The following is a 21,009-nucleotide window of genomic DNA, read 5'->3' as shown; positions in this document are numbered from 1 at the left end:
GGTGGTGTGCATGGATTTCGGCCTTAGCTCTTCTCTCCGGATCTCTCATCATATGACATTTTAAATCAAAGTTGGTATTGGTATAATCCTAACAAGGAGATTGATAAAGTAATAAGAAGAGTTGACCCGGCCCGATATGGATTAGCTACTGGACTTTTCACCAAAAACATCACCGTTACAACTATGGAACGAATCAACATGATTGTGAAAAAATTCTCAACTTAACTAGGTATATAAATATAAATATAAATGTACATATATTTATATCTGTCCATCTTTTGGTCCTGAATAATGAGAATACATATTGTACATTAGTGTTTGTCCTAATAAATAAAAGAAGTTGCATATTTTTTTAGTGTTAGAATATTGTTTGATTGGTGTTGAGAATTCTATATTTAATAATGAATTCTAATGGTACAAATGTTCAAGAACAAAACATATTTATAAAATTAAAATAAGAATAAACCTCTTTTATTACTAAGAACATATTATTAGTTTTGTTTTTCTTAAAAAAACACATTAATTAAAAAAAACTTATGTGAATGATCCATTATACAAATTTAATTAATGTTTTAATTTCTAAATTTTATTTAACTAAATTTATTGGTAAATTAAAATTTTAATATCATATAACATTTTTAAAAAAAAAATATTACATCAAAATAGTTTTCAAATTTTGTTTCACAAATCATGTTTCTATTATATTTTCAAATTTTTTATCAATCATAAATTCAATTTTCTAAAATTAAAAAATAATTTACTGATAGTAAACCAATCAAGCTTTTAGAAATATATTTTTAGATCTAAATTCATATTTTTATTTCATAATCACACTTTTTAAAAATACAATTTTTTAATCACAAACTAGGCGAACCTAAATAACTTTAATTTCTTTGCCCGTCATTTATTCAACAACTAATTAGTTTTTTTTAATTAATCTTATCTTCTGTACTTATTAATATTAAATTTTATTAAATTATATGCATATATAATTACTCATATCTCAAATATTATAAATCAAAGAATTATGCAAAGATTTTTTATAAAAAAATATATATGTAAAAAAATTATAAATCAAAGATTCCTATAGTTATTGCCGCAATAAGTCTATGTTGCCGCAAAACATGATTAGAAAAAGTTTTTAATAAATAAAAAATTATACAAAAATATTTATTTTTGAAATCATATTTTTACTATTTATTTTTTAATTTTAAGTTTTAATTTGGGAATTTAAGTGATACATTTAAAAATAATTTAATTTAATATAAATTGATAGATTTTATTATTTAAGTCAAAAAGCTCTGATTGATGTTGATCACTGCCTATCTCACCCTGATGTAGTAGTTTATGACAACATTGACTAATTATAAGGTATTTTGGACCTAATTAACAATCAGATTATCACCCACGATGTTCCAAGATCAACAATCACAATTATAAATATTGTTCTTGCTAACTTTAGTAGCCAAACGCTTTGATTGATGTCCATCAATGTCGATCACACCTCGATTTAGTAGTTAATGGCAACCTTAGCTAATTATGAGATATTTTTGACTTAATCAACAGTCGAATTGCCACCCATGGTGTTCCAAGATAAACAATCAGACTAATAAAGAGTATTCATGATAACTTAAGTGGTTCAAAAGCTCTTATTAGTGTCGATTGCGATCTCACCCAAGGTAGTAGTTTATGGCAACCTTGACAAATTATGGAGTATTTCAGACCTAATCAACTATTGGATCACCACATGCCCAAGATCAACAATCATACTTATAAAGAATGTTTTTGTTGACTTTAGTGGTAAAATATATTCGATCGGTGTTGATCGACGCCGATCTCACCCCGAGGTAATTTTTTATGACAATCTTGGCTAGTTGCATGGTAATTTAGACCTATTCAATGGTCATATTTCCAATTATTATAAAAGTCTATTATCACCGTGACTTAATTATGAAGTTAACATACAAATTAACTAATGTTATACTATGAACAATGAGTATATTTGTAGAAAAATATATCAATCACTGGAAAATTACAACTAATTAATGATAAACATTCAACCATCTATTAAATTTTATTCTTAATTACATTAGCACAAATAATCAAAGCTAACCATTCAACCATCTAATTATTCTTATTGCCAATGCTAAACATTCTACCATCTATATTGTTCTTAAAAAAAATCTAATTAATCCTATTGTCAAATATGTTGGTAAAATGAATTAATGTTAAACATCCTACAATCTTTTTTTTGTTGTTGAAAAATCTAATTAATCTTATTGTCAAATATATTAGCAAAACAATTAATACTAAACATTCCACCACACATATATATACATATATTATTTTTTGAAAAAAATATAGTTAATCTTATTGTTAAATACATTGGCAAAATTCATTAATGGTAAACATTCACCATTTGTATTTTTTTTAAAATCTTATTATCAAATATATTGGCAAAATTAATTAATGCTCAATATTCTACCATCTATAATTTTTTTTAATCTAATTAATATTATTGTCAAATACATTAGCAAAAATAGTTAATGTTAAACATTCTACCATCTATAATTTTTTTTTATAAAAAAAATCCCACTTAAAAGAATTAAAATACATAATTTGTATGACCCTCTACCATATAATATACTCTCAAACCACATATATATAATATATTCTCAAACCTAATTAATGGTAGTTCAAGCATGCTATAATAAAAAACATAAAACCAAAATTAAATCTCTCAAAAGAAGTTTAATACTACACAATCATAATATATATATATATATATATATCAATTTTTGTTACGTTTTTATAGTTTTGTGTTACGCAGCACACCATTTCATTTACATAGCTACAAACATATTCTTACGTAGCTAATATTGTAAATATGTCACAACTTCATATAAAATTTATTATACAACCCTTAACTAATCATAGTTTTGGACATTCAATTACACTTATACCCTTACTTTTTTGAAAAACACATCAAACTCACTATTTCAACCGGGTTATACCAAGTCAAGAAAAGATTCCAGGATATCTTATAATGTGACACTTGGCCAAAAATTGGGACCCACTTTGAAGGACTTAGTCATGTGAGGGATGTAAGAATTGGCCATGATTTAAAAGTATTGCAATTTTACTCTCATTTTTTTCACAATGAAAATACCTATAATACAAGCAAAATTCCACAAAATAACCTCTATTTAATTTATACTATAACTATAAATCCTCTTTAAAAAAATTCACAAAAATAATTCTGTAACCACTAAAAAGTCCTAAATACCCTTATTAGCTAAATTAAGTTTATCTTTCTTTCTCCTCACCTCACTCATGAAATTCCAACTACCATTTCCATAAGAGCGAAACAAGGTTCGAACCATGTAAACCATGTTTGAAAATGATTCATTTAAAATAATAAGGATGCATAATAATAAATATGTACAAGGATGAATAAAAAAATTAAAATGAAGTCCAAATAGGTGTGAATAGATCTAAATGTGTGAAAAAGTTCGAACTTAGTCTGAACCAAGTCTAAACATAGAAACCCTAAATCGTAAAAATCACATAAAATTATTTTTTAGCAAAGTTTTAAGCCCAAAATAGTTCAAATATATATATAAACTATTATATAACACCCATAACCTATATACAATAATAACACTCAAATACTTCAAAAACTCTTTCTTCCTTCAACTTTGGGAACTTTTGAAAATAAATGAATGTGAATTTATGAATGTCATTCAAACTCTTTCTTCAAAACTATTTGTGATTTAGATTGGAAAATGGTGATTCAGGAGAAAAAATAGTGAGAAGATGAATTTGGGAGAGAGAGGGAGAGAGCAAAAATTTGAAATACATGGAGATGGTGGCTGGAATTTTGTAAGTGAGGTGAAGAGAAAGAGAGAAAAAAAAATATAATTTTAGCTAAGAGTATTTAGGACTTTTCTAGTGAGTATAGGTTTACTTTTGTGAAAAACTTTAAAGGGTGTATAAGGTTATGATAATGGAGTAAATAGAGATTATTTTGTAGAATTTTCCAAACTATTCAAAGTGTGTCTCTATTACTATCCACTCCATAACACCGTTAATAGTACTTATGCGGCATTGAATTGGCTTGACTGAATATATGTATCATTGCTATGTAACTATTGTAAATAAAAATTAATTTAAAATTTAAAAAATAATCAAAAAATATATTTTTGTATTAAAAACAAATAAAATATTTTAAATGAAAAAACAAAACCTTAAATCTATAATTAAACAAAAAAAAACCACATTTTCCCTCTCATTTTTTCACCAAACATAAAATAAAAGAAAAATATTAATTTTATCACACCTTCTCCCTCATTTCTAGCATACCACACACAAAGTAAAAGAATATATACCCAAATATGAAATATGAACATATACCCTAAATAAAAGAATGTACACCTAAATATGATGGAATATATAACCATTTATTCTATCACATTTTTATGTTTTGCCATTGTCATAGTTCACTTGCATTCGTCTGAGATGGGTGCTTCATTGCTGGCCGAAGATGTGTGAGGACGTTCGTCAGAGATGGTTGTTGATAAACGATTTTTAGGCTCGTTTTAGAGTGTCTTTTTAGGGTGTGTTTTAGTTATTTAGGTTTATTTTGTTCTATTTTACGCTTTTTTGGTATGTTTTTAGGTTTCAAAGGACTCAGTACGTGTTGTGGTCGAAAAAGGGATCAAAAGTCAAGAAAAAGACAAAATTTATGAGAAAACTGAGGTTTTGAAGTAGGTAGTGTAACACCCTACTACCTTAGAGTCGTTACCATGTGATTTATAAATGTGCCATTAACTCGATAATCGAGGTTTTAGGTTAAAAAGTGTGATAAAATTAAAATAAAGACTCATTTGACAAACATTAATTATAACTGATTTGTAGACTCATTAAAGTCATAAAAGTTATACATTGGGATCCCAAAATACTGTTTCAAAATGTATTACAATTCAAAAGTTTCAAAAAAGTCGACCTAAGCGACAAATTCAACCATTTACAATAAATTCCTCAAACAACCCCAGCCGTGGCAGCCAGGTAGGTCGAACATGTACACGTCGTTCCACGCTCTCCAACTCATGGTTGCTCGACCTTTCCCTTGCCCTTACCCGGACCATAGAGCACCCGTGAGCCGAGGCCCAACAAGAAAACACAACATAAAACATATCACAATTCAATCCAGTAATAAATAGCTTAAACATATAGCGGCCTATGCTGACCCAAGTGCTTTACCAGGCACTGGGTTCACGATCTTCACCGAACGGGTGAGTACAATACCCGTAGAGAGTCTTGCCTTAGCGGCCTGCATTCATCATGCTTAATGTCGTTCCCAACCTTTGCCGTCCCCGACCTTCGCCGTTCCCGGCCTTTGTCGTTCTCGGCCTTCGTCGTTCATTCATAATCATGCACGACATAGGATAACATTTATAGGTATTCACACATATATTAAAGACAAATAATAGGGCCATGCCCTACTCTACGGGCACAAACAGTTTCCTTACCTGCGTCCCGAGCTGACTGATTAATGCGATCCTGAGCACGATCCCCTAAACCCGAGCCTTGGCGTAAAACCTAGTCACAATGCATCTATATATATACATCCATCAAGCCTTAACCAATCAAGAACTTTAGATTAATATACTAGCCTTTGGGACCTCGAATTCTACTAAACCGGGTAGTAGAATCATTCCCGAGCCCTTAAATTTGGGTTCCTGAGCTTAAAACCCCACATTGACCATAATTTCCTATTTGAGTCGTGGCCCAACCCATTACGGCTGTGGAGCGTTACAAGTCAGAGAGCCTTGGGCTCTCATCAAGGAGACACGGGTCGTGGCGCGCCTCAGCCTGTGCCGCAGCACTTGGACGTTTTCAGAGGCTCCCAAGCCCTTTTGTTCATACGAGTCGCGGTGACTGAAGAACAGGGCTGCGACTCGAGCCCAAAAACCCAAAAATTCCATGCATTTTCACTACGTTTTCCTCAGCCAGACTTACTAATTCATACCCAATTCAGCCCATATACCCATAATTAAACCTAGAATTCATATCTAGGCAACTTAGTCAGTATAAACACTTCAAAAACCATTTCATAATCTCATCAAAACCTCAAAATTAGACCAAATCTTGAACCTAAGCAAAACTTAACAAAATCACAGTAGAAACTTAAAAATTCAGTACCAGAATCCTTACCTTAATTGATGATTCGACCCTGAGCTAATTCCCCAACACTTCTAGCTTGTTTTCCCAAGTCCCCACCTCAATTCTCAGCCAATTCCTCAAATAATTCACCAAAGCTCCAAGCACACCAGAGAAAGAGAGAGAGAGAGCAGAGTGGAGAGAGAGAGATAAGGCTGAGATGTGTTTTTCTTTCTGGTGAGTTATGGAGTTCCAAGCCTAGTCTATGTCTACCCCTTAGCCTCCAAATGACTAAATTACCCCTATGCTAACCTTAGTCAATTAAATTCCTCCGAGGGCAATCCAATCATTTGCCTCATCCCGCTAATTCCTTGAGTGTTCCTATAAATCCCCATTTAATCCAACATACCCAAATAATCGCCAAGTGACTACTTGTTACCTGGTAATCTCAAACACTTACTATAGTCCCAAAATACTCCTAGGCTCACCCCGAGCCGGGTATTCAACCCTGTTGTGACTATTTCGCTATTCCGCTCCCTAGGACCATCTCGGATCACACATCACAAATAAATCCCCACAATCTTGTGGTCTCAAGCACAACACACATATAATTTACATTTATGCCCTCAACGAGTCAAAATTACAAATATGCCCCTATTAACCAAAATGGGCCCACATGCATTTTTAATTCACCTTAACATGCATTTATAATCACATAATCATTTAATCTACGTAATAGCATAATTAATCAATCATTTCCCTCCCGGGACGATAATCAAGGCACTAAACCTTATTAGCAAATTTGGGACGCTACAACTATCCCCTACTTATAGAAATTTACCTGAATAACTCGAAATATCGATCCCGCATATCAGTCTCAAGCTGCGAAGTTGCGTCTTCCACTTTGTTGTTCCTCCATAGCACTTTTACCAAGGCAATGGTCTTGTTCCACAAGACTTTATCTTTTTGGTCTAGAATCTGAACCGACTTCTCCTCATAAGACAAATCTTGATCCAGCTCCAGGTTTTCATAACTCAGTACATGCGTAGAATCTGATACGTACTTCCAGAGCATGGATACGTGAAATATGTTGTGAACCCCTGATAAGGCTCGAGGCATTGCCAATTTGTACGCTACCTCTCCAACTCGTTCCAGAATCTCAAAGGGGCCAACAAACCTAGGGCTTAACTTGCCTCTCACTCCAAATCGCTTTACTCCTCTCAAAGGAGCAACTCTGAGGAACACATGGTCACCGACTCGAAACTCTACACTCCTGTGTCTTAAGTCTGAATAACTTTTTGTCGACTATGGGAGGCGAGCATCCAAGCTCTAATCTTTTCAATTGCCTCGTTGGTCCTCTGAACAACCTTAGGACCTAAGTACTCCCTCTCCTCATCTCATCCCAATGGATGGGCGATCTGCACTTCCTCCCATATAACATTTCACACAGAGCCACTCCGATGGTCGCCTGATAGCTATTATTATACAAAAGCTCAGTCAAAGGGAGATACTTACTCCAAGATCCCCCAAAATCCAGCATACATGATCGCAACATATCCTCCAGTATCTGAATTGTCCTCTCAAACTGTCCATCCGTTTGAGGATGATAGGCGGTACTAAACCGCAACTGCGTGTCTATACCTTTCTGCAGGCTCTCCCAAAACTTATAGGTGAAGGTGGGGTCCCTGTCGGATACTATCATCCTCGGAGCCCTATGAAGTAGCACAATCTCCTTCACATACAACTTAGTATACTGCTCCACTGTATGAGTTGTTTTAACAAGCAAAAAGTGGGCTGATTTGGTGTACCTATCCACAATCACCCACACATAATCATACTTTTCTATTGTCTTCGATAATCCAACCACAAAGTCAATCCCTAAAGGCTGTAGCAACCCTGCCAACCTTTGATGTTCAGCCTTCACATGCTGACATGTAAAACACTTGGCCACATAATCCACTATGTCATTCTTTATCCCCGGCCACCAGTACAAAGCTCTTAAGTCTTGGTACATCTTCGTCGTACTTGGATGTAAGGAGTAGGGAGTGGTATGAGACTCATCTAGAATCTCTCGCCTGATACCAGAATCCATTGGAACGCAAATTTGACCTTTATACCTCAGCAAACCCATCTCTGAAATAGAAAAGTCTCTAGCCACTCCGGCTAAGACATCCTTCCTGTGTTTCCTCAACTGGGGATCCTCCCTCTGTGCTTCCTTGATCATCTCAATGAGCGTGGACTGAAGAGTGATATTGGTTAGCTGACCAACTACCAATTCAATTCTTGCTCTAGTTATCTCTTCAGCTAACCTCTTTGATATCTGCCTCAAATTGAATAACTGCCCTAGGCCCTTCCGGCTCAATGCATCGGCCACCACATTGGCACAATCGTAGTCCTTTACCAATTCTAGCTAACGCCTTTGGCGCATATTTAGGTCTTTCTGAGTGAAGACATACTTTAAACTTTTATGGCCGGTGTATATTTTGCCCTTCTCTCCATACAGATAATGCCTCCATACCTTCAGTGCAAATACCATTATTGCCAGTTCCAGATCGTGAGTGGGATACCTCTGCTCATATTCCTTCAGCTGCCTCGAATACACACCCCAAACCTTGCCTTGAGGCATCACAGTAGACTACAAACTTTTCATTGTTCGATGGAACACTCAGTATTGGAGAAGTGATCATAAACACTTCAAAAACCATCTCATAATCTCATCAAAACCTCAAAATCAGACCAAAGCTTGAACCTAAGCAAAATCACAACAGAAACTTAAAAATTCAGTACCAGAATCCTTACCTCAATTGATGATTCGACCCTGAGCTAATTCCTCTACACTTATAGCTTGTTTTCTCAAATCCCCAGCCTCAATTCTCAGCCAATTCCTCAAATAATTCACCAAAGCTCCAACCACACCAAAGAGAGCGAGAGAGAGAGAGAGAGAGAGAGAGAGAGAGATAAGGCTGAGATGTGTTTTTCTTTCTGGTGAGTTCTGGAGTTCCAAGCCTAGTCCAAGTCTACCCCTTTGCCTCCAAATGACTAAATTACCCCTATGCTAACCTTAGTCACTTAATGCCTCTGAGGTAAATCCCATCATTTGCCTCATCCTGCTAATTCCTTGAGTGTTCCTATAAATCCCCAGTTAATCTGACATACCCAAATAATCGCTAAGTTACTACCCTTTATCCAATAATCTCTAACACGTACTATAGTCCCAAAATACCCCTAGGCTCACCCCGAGTTGGGTATTCGACCCCATTGTGACTATTTCGCTATTCCTCTCCCTAAGACTGTCTCGGATCACACATCACAAATAAATCTCCACAATCTTGTGGTCTCAAGCACAACACACATATAATTTAAATTTATGCCCACAATGGGCAAAAATTACAAATATGCCCCTATTAACCAAAATGGGCCCACATGCATATTTAATTCACCTAAACATGCATTTCTAATCACATAATCATTTAAACGTAATAACATAATTAAATCAATTACTGCCCTCCAAACACGCTAATCAAGGCACAAAGCCTTATTAGCAAATTTGGGATGCTACAGGTAGCATGGTGTAGAAGGCATGTAGCACGTCGCACTCACAAAGTCATAGGGAAATCTAGCGAGGTAGCGTGACCGTGGTGGACCCTGTTGCAGTCGTGCTAGTGCTCCCAAAATGGTGATTATGGAAGATTTTTAATTAAGGGTATTTTGGCCTTTTCACTTGGAGAAATGCAAAGATTAGTACTTAATCGCGATTTTCATAAAAAATACAGTTTTCAGAGCCCTAGACTTGAATTGGACGATTGGGATCTCATTGGAGAAGAATGGATCACTTTTAGAGTTTTTTTCTTTCTTCTTTTATCTTTAATTATGTTTAATCTTAGTTTGGTGGATGTTAACATTATGGATATGAATTGAGTTAATTTTTAGGGTTTTTAATGGAGTATCTTGAAACTCTTCTATGATTTAATGCAATTTCATGTTTCCTTCTTCATTATTGATATCAATTCAATTTGAGTTCATTATTTGTAATTGATTGACCATCTATTGCATGATATATATGTGTTTGATTCAAAATCTGAAAAGTGTGATTTAAACATGTTGAGTTGATTAGATGCAAATTTTGATATAGGACGAGAGTACTTATATGGTTTTGTAGTCTTATGAGTTTTCATTCTTAATGCCTCTTATATGTTGAGTTTATCACAGAGATGTAGAAAATTCTCATATAGGTTGAAGTTTATATATTTTAATTTGAATATAAATTATTTTTGCAAACTCTCTATCTCAATAAGAAAAATAATTGTGCAATACGACATTAGTGAAATAGGAGAGTGGAAAGAGGACGAAACTAAATTCCCTATTTTATCATCAATTAAAGTAATTTTGTTCAGTGTTATTCGTTTTAAGTTTGTAATTGTTAGTTTTATATTTTTTATGTTTATGTTTTATTTTAAAATCAATCTTTCGTGAACCAAATAGAAATAGGAAATTAATTCAATTTCTGTGGAATGGTACTCGTATTTACTGAGTTATTACTAAATTGTGATTACGTATAATTGCGTAGAAAAATTATCGCAACAGTTATCAAAAGGGTTGGGCTACAACTGGAAGAAGAAGAGAAAGAGATGAAGTAGACGGATGGGAAAGTGAACAGTTTTGTTTGAATGGGCTTTTTTTTTTTCTCAAGAGTTATGAAATGATGATTCAATTTTTAGGGTTTCTCAAGAGAACACATCGTTAGATCATAAACGTAAACACTAATCTTTTATTGAATAAAAACAAAAATGAATAAATGGATTCATGGTTTTAAAAAAATAAAACACTTGTCTTTAACATACTAAAATGAGCAATATTAAATAAAAATTTTAAAAATAAAACATGCTTAAATAAAAATAGGCTCGCTTGATCAATCCTCAGTTGTATGGTCCTCACAAGTACATCACGAAGCTCCTAGGTCCCACTCACCAACGACCTTTCTTTCTTCAATTGCCTGAATCAACAACATCATAAGATGTGAGCTTCTAAGCCCAGTAAGGAAAATACAAACAAGAGTGAGTCATATAATCAAACATATCATAAATTTCACAAGAGTCATAATAGAACTTATTTATAATAATCATACAAGATCATAACATAGCCTAAGTCATTATCATAAATCATAATCTAAATCATAGATCATAGTCATAAATCATAGGTCCTAATAATAGATCATAGGTCATAGGTCATAATAACAAGACAGATATAATAAAAAGATAAGTGCTTATATAGGGGTGGCAATTAAGCCCTAGACATATGTCTGTCATACATCGGATATCAACTTAGGTCCGTCATAAAATTTTGGCATTTGAGCCTACCAGACATAAGTCTATCATACATCATTGGACACCTTAGGTCTAGCCACACTTACCCTTTTATTGTACCTAAAATGTTAGGTCATACAAAACACAATCTAGGTCATAAAATAAACTACCTAATTTTCCTTACCAAATCCAGGATATTGGAGACAAGTGCGGGATCGGAAACTCCTAAAACCAAACATATAGAAACCATAAGTTCTCTAGAGAAAATAAGATGAAGAGAAGATCTAAACCAACAGAATAAAACTTACCAAAAACCTTAAGTTTCAAAGAAATCGAGCACCTAACCAAAAGTCATTATAACGAGTTAGGTTTTGAAATAAAAGAAGAGATAAGAAGAATGGAAATTGACTAAACCTAAAGATTAAGAGTACCTTAGATAGCTTAGAGCTTCGATCTATACCTCAAACACCGAAATCACACAAAAACTTACTTCCCAAGTGTTTAGAAAAGCTTAGATTTAAAAGCTTTAACCCCAAAACCCTAGTGTTTCTTTCTAGAACAAAAATAGCAGCTTGAAGGCTCTGAAAAGTGTTTGAAAGATGATGAAAATGGCTGAGTGAAAGGTCCTATTTTTAGATTTCAAGGAGTGAAATTAACTCCTATTTCAATGAATAAATAAATGATTAAAAATAACATTTTCTGCTCAACAAATGCCCAGTTGTTGAGGGTTGTTTCTAGTTTTAGATTCCACGGATTTTCAAAAATGACCACAGAAGTCGATATATTTCCCCTATAGGCGATATATCGCGTGCACCATATTCCCGAGAGTCCGTGGTTTCGTTCATGCAAAGTCGACATGTTTTTTCGTAAAAGCATAGGCGATATATCGGCCCCTATAGTTGCGATATATTGGCTTACGCTGTTATACTAAACAACATTTTTACACATTTTAAGCACACTTAAAGTTTGTTTAAACTACTTTGACTGAGTAGTACGAGATCCTCACACATCGCAGCACTTTATTTCCAAATCATGTTCTCCGCTTCCTCAGCGGTAAGAGCCTTCTCAACAGCCTGGGCATAGGTCGTCCCCCAAGGTACTGTTGTATTCCTCACATCCCAGGCTGTCATAGCATTAAGCCCTCTAATGAATTTGTCTTGCCTAGCAGCATCTGTAGGCACAATATCTGGTGCAAATTTTGCAAGTCTATCGAACTTTAGAGCATACTCAGTGTTGACGCGGTTCTTCGCCAACATATAAGTATACGAATAAATAGGATGGATTAGTGCTAATTAGTGAACCGTAATACAAAAATAGTTTACTTTTAGACTTGGGAAATTAATAACATGGGAAGGTGATCACTCCTTTCTTTTTAGGTGGTTCGAAGGTTAAAATCCCTCTAGTCCACCAGTCGATATTATTGATATCTCTTGACTATTCCTTACAGCGTGTTTCTTTACAAAAAATATGCCAACCCCTTGCAATGCACAAGGTCTTGGTATTTATAGGGAGAGGATACCTGGGTTGGCAAAAGGGGTCATCCCGTGACCTCTTTACCCTTCATGTCATCTCTGTGATACTGATGATTAATTCCTAAAACCTGACAGTGAAGTGTGGTCTAATCAATAGATAAGGAGGGATAATAGGCCGCATGGCCCAAACCAGTCGTGGGATGTCTGAATACGCACGTTTATACTGCGTGCCCGAGAATTCAGGAGTGGAATAGACACGTGATGTCTGATATATGCACGTTTACATTGTGTGGTTATCTTTACAAGGGTTTGGGTGTTAGACTTGTGCTGCATCACGAGCTTGATGCAGCGCCAGCTCATGATATCCATACCGTTGACCCGCTGCCTTCGAGTGAACTACTAACTCCCTAATCAGCTCGGACTGGACAGGTGGAAACCTGTAATAACAGCTCTGGGCGGACGATTTACACGTGGCGGATTGAATTAGGCCCTTTTCCAGCTCGCCGATAGGTCGCGGTTATTTAGGGCGTACATTTGCCTCCCAAGCCCCTGCTCGTGATCCCTGACGTCATCTGCGACCTTCACAGCGGGGGTTTTTGAGTTTCCTTTTCGACTCTCCACGTCCCATCCACTGTGCAGGTATTGGACACGTGGAGCGCCGTGGTTGGCGACTGTCCGGCTTCTGAGAATTGCATTAAATGGCCTAGCCTATCTTCGGCCGTCGTTTCGCCTCTGGAGTTATGACCCTCGTATCTCGCATTAATGCGATCGAATGGTCCTCGTTCTTTTACCTCTTACGTATATATAAGGTTGGCCACCTTCCACATTAGCCACCCTTTATTTGAAATTTTTTCCTCATTTTCTCTCCCTTTATTCTCAGAAGTCTTTCTTCTTCCGGTTATCATCCCTACGCTCTTGCCATAAGAGTTTCTGCACCAGTCCAGCTTTAAAGATTCCACAAGGACTCCGATTCCTACGCTTTTTACGGCTTCCATACGGAAAAGACATTGTAAGTCCTCTGCCTGTTGCATGCTTTGATCTTTCTATTTTTCTGTTAGGTAAGCCCCTTTCTTAGTCACACATTGTAGGTTGTTTTTGGCTGATTTTTGGTGCATAGGTTTTGATCCCAGGTATATCGACTATATTAGAACATGTCTAGGAACTTGATGTATAGGACAAGATAATTTCTGGGTAACTTTTCTGGGTAGCTTTTCTGGGTAGCTTTATGGAATGCCTGTTTGGAGAGGGGAAGGTGATAGGTTTCCGGGGTGCAAAATCGGGTAGCTTAGGGGTCACGCTTCCTAGGCGGTTTTGCTTTTTGAAACTTTCCCTCCAAGGCAAGCATTACCTTGACCCTCCTGACACACATATCCTGAGCAATTAGGGATCTGTTGGAAATATGGGCGCGTGATCATGGCATTGCGTGGCCTCACGCACCGCGGGCTAAGATTACCTCAGCCCGTGTATGAAAATTACCTATCGCGCTAGATTCCCTTTTCTGTTTTTAGGTCGCCTATTTAAATTTGCTTCATCTTTGTTCGCTAGGAAACCAGATGGGGTCTAGGAAGAACATACCTAAGAAGAGCGTTGCCGCTTCATCATCCCAGCAGGATAGCAAGGGGAAAGAGATAGTTGCGGAATCTCCAATCCCCCACTTCGGTCCCACAGTGGAGAAAGAGGTCGAGGTGGGACCTGATGCCTTCTTCGAGGCAGAGAAAATAGTCTCGAAGATTATGACCCAAGGGAGGGTCAACAAGATCTTGCTGTCCCATAACATCGAAATTGGGACAGGCGCTCTTGTTGCCTGACCTCCCCTCGATGGCAAGAGGAGCTGCACGCCCCTCGACGAGGAGTTCGCGGCCTGGAGCGACGAACACCTCAAGGTCGGGGCCTTCCTATCTTTGGACCAATACTTTGCGGACTTTCTGAATTACGTGAGGCTGGCTGCCTTCCAACTACCCCCTAACTCCTACTGTCTGCTGGCGGGGCTAAGGTACCTCTTCCTGAAGCATGAGCGGGAGGTCCCTACACCAGCGGACATCCTTTATTTCTTCTGCCTCAAAGCCAGCCTGGATCAATGGGGGCGAGGCGATGGGTTCTACTACCTAACCCATTTTCCCAATTCTCTTACAGTCATCGAGCTGCCCAGCCACCCCAATGACTTCAAGGACCAGTTCTTTATGTCGACGGGGTTTCACAACTACGATAACCACTACTTCAACCATCCTCGCAAGTTTCTTTTACCCTCAGCTTGCAAAATTGCCACGTTTGCTTCATTTCTTTCCATGTGTATTGGCTTGAATACCATTGTGCAGCCATTTTTGCGAGGACAGCCAAATCGGTGACCCTTGGGGGTCAATATGAGACCTTGGCGGGGCTCCCACCAAGTGAAAAAGACTACCGCCAGCTCAAATCTGATGAGACGATGCTGGTGTGCAAGTTAATTTCTCTGGGCCAGACCCTAGCCTTGAGGAGGTCGCGGGCTATCCCGGTAGCTCACGAGTTGGTGCCCATCCCCGAGGGGGGTGCTGCAGACAATGACAAGCAGGAGGAGGAAGACGAGGTGCCACTCGTGCGTTGGAAGTGGGCTCTCAAGGTCGTCCAGGGGCTTAACACGGACTGGGTCCAGTCCAGGGCAGCAGCCCGCCCCTCCGGCCAAGGTAACCCATACTTGTTTAGGGAATTAAACAGGGCTGCCGCAGACCTACGACTTGCTAGGTTTAACCCTAGCCAGCTCGTACATCGTCATCAAGATGACCCAGACCTTAACATAACTCTACTCTAGTGTGTTGATCAACTAGTGTTGCGTCATGACATGGGCCGCCCTAGGGGCACTGTAGTAGTAGACACCACCCTGGCTTTTAGGTCGGCCTTTTTCGAGGAGTATGGGACTAACCTTAGGTCGTGGCCCTCCCTTCTGGAGGGTGTGGTCACTTCGGGGCTTAGGCAGTATGTAGAGGAGTCCAGTCTTGAGGCGGATCCAGACCCAGAGCCCCCTCTCATTCGCAAAGTTATAAACCTAGACTCCCCCATAGAAGCTCCACGGCCGGAGGTCGTGGCAATAAATTTCTCCTCTAGCTCAGAGGGTAGGACCTTTTCAATACACCCTTAGACTTTTCTTGTGATCTAAGTATTCTTACATGTATACTAACTGTAACGCCTTGGATAGCCAAGACCGTTACATTGTGTACCTATAAAGGTGCAGGACTCGCTAATCAAGTCATTAATTTGAAAACGTGTCACTAAACATGTAGGATCTAAGGTTAAAAAGGTTTTGGTCTTAAAAGACTCATTTCATATATTTACACTGTAGAAAACATGGGATCCCATACAAAACGAAGTTAGAATAAGTTTACAGACTCCCAAAAGTACAAGTGTATCCACTAGCCATACTAAGGCAAAACAGACAATCTCCAGGTTCCATGTCCTTGCCTAGACCTCAACCGTGGCGGCCGAGCACCTGGCTATGTACATTCCGCTCGCTGAGCTCTCCAGTCAGGGTTGATCCAACTTGCCCTTGCCTTTACCTGCACCACATAGCACCCGTGAGCCAAGGCCTAGCAAGAAAACATCATAGATAACTCAAACAATGATCACAGACAAATAGCTCAGTAAGCATGTATACTCATCAGATAATTCACAACAGATATTAAGCATATACAATCCAACACGAGATACATTCTATCACATATAATTTTCATATCACATAATATTCAGGGCCGACGACTTAGGCCGCACCCTCTGTTTAACCCACTGACTCTGGCCCGCTTAAACCAAGCTCAATGCATAATAAGCTGTCCTCGGCTACCACGTGAGACCCTTGGCACCCTTAGGCCGTTGGTTCACTAAATGGCTTGCATGGCATAATACCATCTTTTCAAGCTTCTATAATAGGGAGCCCTTAGTCCCGTCATATATATTCAACCAGGTGCAGTTTTCTTACCTTTAGTCTGTACGGTTATCGAATTACGAGCAACGCCCCTCAAGCACGATCCGTTCCCGAGCCTAAGCTTTTATCACCTAGCCACAACCAAAGTATAGGGTTTCATAAATACTAAAATATAGGTTTTCAGTTACAAAACTAACTCCCGGGACTCCTAATTCCACCAAGCACGGTGGCGAAACCAAACCCGAGCACACTAGACTACTTTCCCAGGCTTAAAACCCTCAAAATCTCAAGTGTGCAACCAAGGGCTGCAGCCCCCAAAGCCTAGCCGTGGCCCTCCCCCAAAATAGAACCTACTCCCACACTGAACCACACACGCGTCGCGGCCCTTGCCTTGGGTGCCGCAGCGCGCCCCCTTGGCCGAGCCTCCTTGGTTTCTTTGCATGCTAGGCCCGCAGCGCTCTAGAATAGAGCCGCGGCCCTCCCCTTCGAACCCAGATTTTACACCATTTCCAAGTCTGAAACCTTACCTTAAACCATCCCAAAACTCCCCAACTCTTAACCAATTAATTCCCAACTTCTTTAGCATGATCTAAACAACATAATTCCCAAGAAAACACAGCCTAACACACTCTAATCTCATCCTTTCCATTTCTGAAACCCAAGTGCTATAAACACTCAAACCAGCCCCTCAAACTCAATTTAAAACCTCTAAACTTGGAGTTGAAACTTACCTTTGCTGTAGAATCACTTCACCAAGCTAAGCTCCTAAGTTTTCCCTCTTAATTCTGCCTTAGAACATCAAAACTATACTTGTTTCAGCACTTAACTAAAATCCAGCTAGAACACAGAATTCAACCACAAAAAACAGAGTTAGATGCTTACCTTAATCCCTACTTTAACTCTTGATTTACTCCTGAGCTCAACCTTCAATCCCTCACTACAAATCCAAGAGATTCCAGCTTGTTTCCCCTTAGTTTTCTGTGTTCCTTTCCTTGGTTTTCCCTTAAGCGTGAAAGAGAAAGCTGAGACTAAGTTTAAGTCGGTTTGTGTTTTTCTTCTAAAGACTTCCTAATATCTATCTCACGTATTAAGTTAATCCCGAGGCTCGGGGTGCTGGAATCGTCCCCGAGGCCAAAATGGTAAAATCCCCTAATATTCCCGCCTAGACATTCTAACCTCAAATATATCTCCATATATTTATTTTCATGTCCCGATAACCCAAATCACTATCCGCTATCTAAAAGTATCCCCGACTTATCCAAAGTCATATCTCAAACCCCGTTGTGACTTTTCCCACTATCTGACCCTAGAATCGTCTTGAGTCGCGCTCAGCGAACCTGTCCACATAATAATGTGGTTCTCACATATATCACATATCATATTACCACACAATATAATCAATTGTCATATAAACATTATTAGACATATAATTACTCATTAAATCACAATTATTCCAGTAATGCCCTCCCGGCACACTAATCAAGGCCCTTAAGCCTTATTAGCGAATTTGGGTCGTTACACTAACACTCCCTTATTTTTGTTTTAGGCGAAGAGATGGCACAGCCCGGAGACAACGTCCTGCGGTCCATCTTCCAAGGGGGGAATCCTCCCTCCAGGTCGTCTGGGCCATTGGTCAAGAAACTCCGGCTGACCAAGAAGGCTCCTCCTCCCGGGACCACCTCCAAGTCTCCCGCTAAGGGGAGGGTCTAGGTCCCCGCCACCGTAGAGAGCATGCCCCCGCCTCCCCCGCGACCTTCGGTCCTTACTCAGGAACTGGAGGCACCATCTGGAACCCCGCCAGCTCCCACTCCCACCGTGCGCATCCTGGTTAACACTCAGGCTCTGGAGAAAATCCCCGAGGCCTTCCGAGGGACGATTTACGAGACCGCAAATTATACGGTGGATCATTACTACAATGCCACCCCAAGGGACTTGTAGGAGATCGAGACGAGGAGCCCCGAGAACATTATGGAGTCTTCACTAGGGATGACCCTCACGGTAAGTTTACTTAGTTAACTTAGCTAACTCTCTCTGCTTTTTCTAGAGCACATGCCTTATTATCTTTGCCTTTGCATGCGGCTTTGGCTCTGCACCGCAGTATAGCTCGGTCCAGGGCCAGGTTTGACGAGATCAAGGGCGAGTTCCAGACTGCTCAGGCCGCTCTCGCGTCTACACAACAGCAAGAGCGAGATGCCAAGGCTGCCCTGACGGCTGTCAAGGAAAGCGAAAAGGCCGCGCAGGTCGCCTTGGCCACTGCAAAGGCCAATCTGGAGGTGATCCGGGCTAAGCAACTGGAGGTCGAGGCTACACAGGTCGCCTAGACTAGCGCGAAGGTCGAGCTTGAGGAGGCCAAGGGCGCCCTTGTGGCAGAGAGGACATCTTCTAGCTCCTCCATGGAGGCCATGCTTTATCATTGTTGGGCCTTCAACCAAGATGGCGATTTCTCCTTCCTGGCGCCGGAGGTGTGGGAGCCCTTCCTCAAGAAGTTCAAGGCTCATCTTCAACAGGAGGCGCCCTCTGAGACTGGGGAGACTTCCGCTGCAGGCGAGCAGGAGACCGAAGGGGTGACTTCATCGGAGCGGCCCGGGGGGGAGGGAGGCCTAGGACTTGTTCTTTTTTTTTATTATTTATTTACTTGTAATCTTTTACCACAAGGTTTTTTCTCCTCGAGACAATTGGTTTCCCAGAATTTCAATTTAATCTATTTTTATTATTATTGTTATTCATTTTCAGCGCATTTGGTAAAAACTTAGTTTGCGTTAGTTCTTTATTGATATCTCGTGCTCTTTAAGAAAAACACCGATTAACCAATTTGAATCGACTTCTAAGTTTTAGGACCTGGTTGTATCCAGGACATTGATTTTAGAAACTTAGTTCATGTTAATTCTTTATTGATATCTCGTGCTTTTTAAGAAAAACATCGATTAACCAATTTGAATCAACTTCTAAGTTTTAGGACCTGGTTGTATCCAGGACATTGATTTTAGAAACTTAGTTCGTGTTAATTCTTTATTGATATCTCGTGCTTTTTAAGAAAAACATCGATTAACCAATTTGAATCAACTTCTAAGTTTTAGGACTTGGTTGTATCCAGGACATTGATTGTAGAAACTTAGTTCGCGTTAATTCTTTATTGATATCTCGTGATTTTTAAGAAAAATATCGATTAACCAATTTGAATCAACTTCTAAGTTTTAGGACTTGGTTGTATCCAGGACATTGATTTTAGAAACTTAGTTCGTGTTAATTCTTTATTGATATCTCGTGCTTTTTAAGAAAAACTTCGATTAACCAATTTGAATCAACTTCTAAGTTTTAGGACCTGGTTGTATCCAGGACATATATGCCCCCTAAGTAACCAGGAAAGAACCTTTTGTGGTTACTTGGAACGTGCTCTTTAAATATTACGCTCACCAACCTCTGGTATGTAGCTCCTGCATTTTTCAGCCTGAAGGGCATGACCTTGTAGCAATAAACGTTAGTTGGGGTCATGAAGCTAGTGTGTTTTTGGTCTGCTGGGTTCATGGAGATCTGGTTATAGCTCGAGTATGCATCCATAAAAGACATGAGCTCGTGCCCCGCCGTGGCATCTACCAATTGATCAATCCTTGGCAAAGGGAAGCAATCTTTGGGGAAGGCTTTATTTAGATCGGAAAAGTCGATGCAGGTCCGCCACTTCCCGTTGGGCTTTGGGACTAACATAGGATTGGCGACCCAGATCGGGTACTTCGCCTCATGAATAAAGCCGCACTTTAAGAGCCTGGCTACTTCCTCCTCTAGGGCCTTAGCTCGGGTCGTGCCCAGGCGCCTTTGTTTCTGGGACTTCGCCGGCACATTCTTGTCCAAGTTGAGGGTGTGCATGATGACGCCCGGGATGATCCCTATCATGTCCTCATGGGACCAGGCGAACACATCTAGATTCTCTCGTAGAAATATCAGCAGCTCCGTATTCCTTCTACTACACAGGTTTTTTTTCGAGCTTTACCACCTTCGAGTGGTCTTGTGGGTCGATGCTCACTTCCTCGAGCTCTTCGATGGCCTGGAGCTTGGATCTATCCTCGCTTATCCTGGGGTCGATATCATTATTCAAGATGATACCCTCCCCATTGGCATTCTAAGGTTTTTCTTTCTCCGGAATAAGTCCTTCTTCCTGAGATTCCTCGTCCCCACCCTGAATGGTCAT

The sequence above is a fragment of the Humulus lupulus genome, chromosome 1 (genome assembly GCF_963169125.1).
Source record: "Humulus lupulus chromosome 1, drHumLupu1.1, whole genome shotgun sequence".
NCBI lineage: Eukaryota > Viridiplantae > Streptophyta > Magnoliopsida > Rosales > Cannabaceae > Humulus > Humulus lupulus.
Note: the sequence above shows the minus strand (reverse complement) of the source record.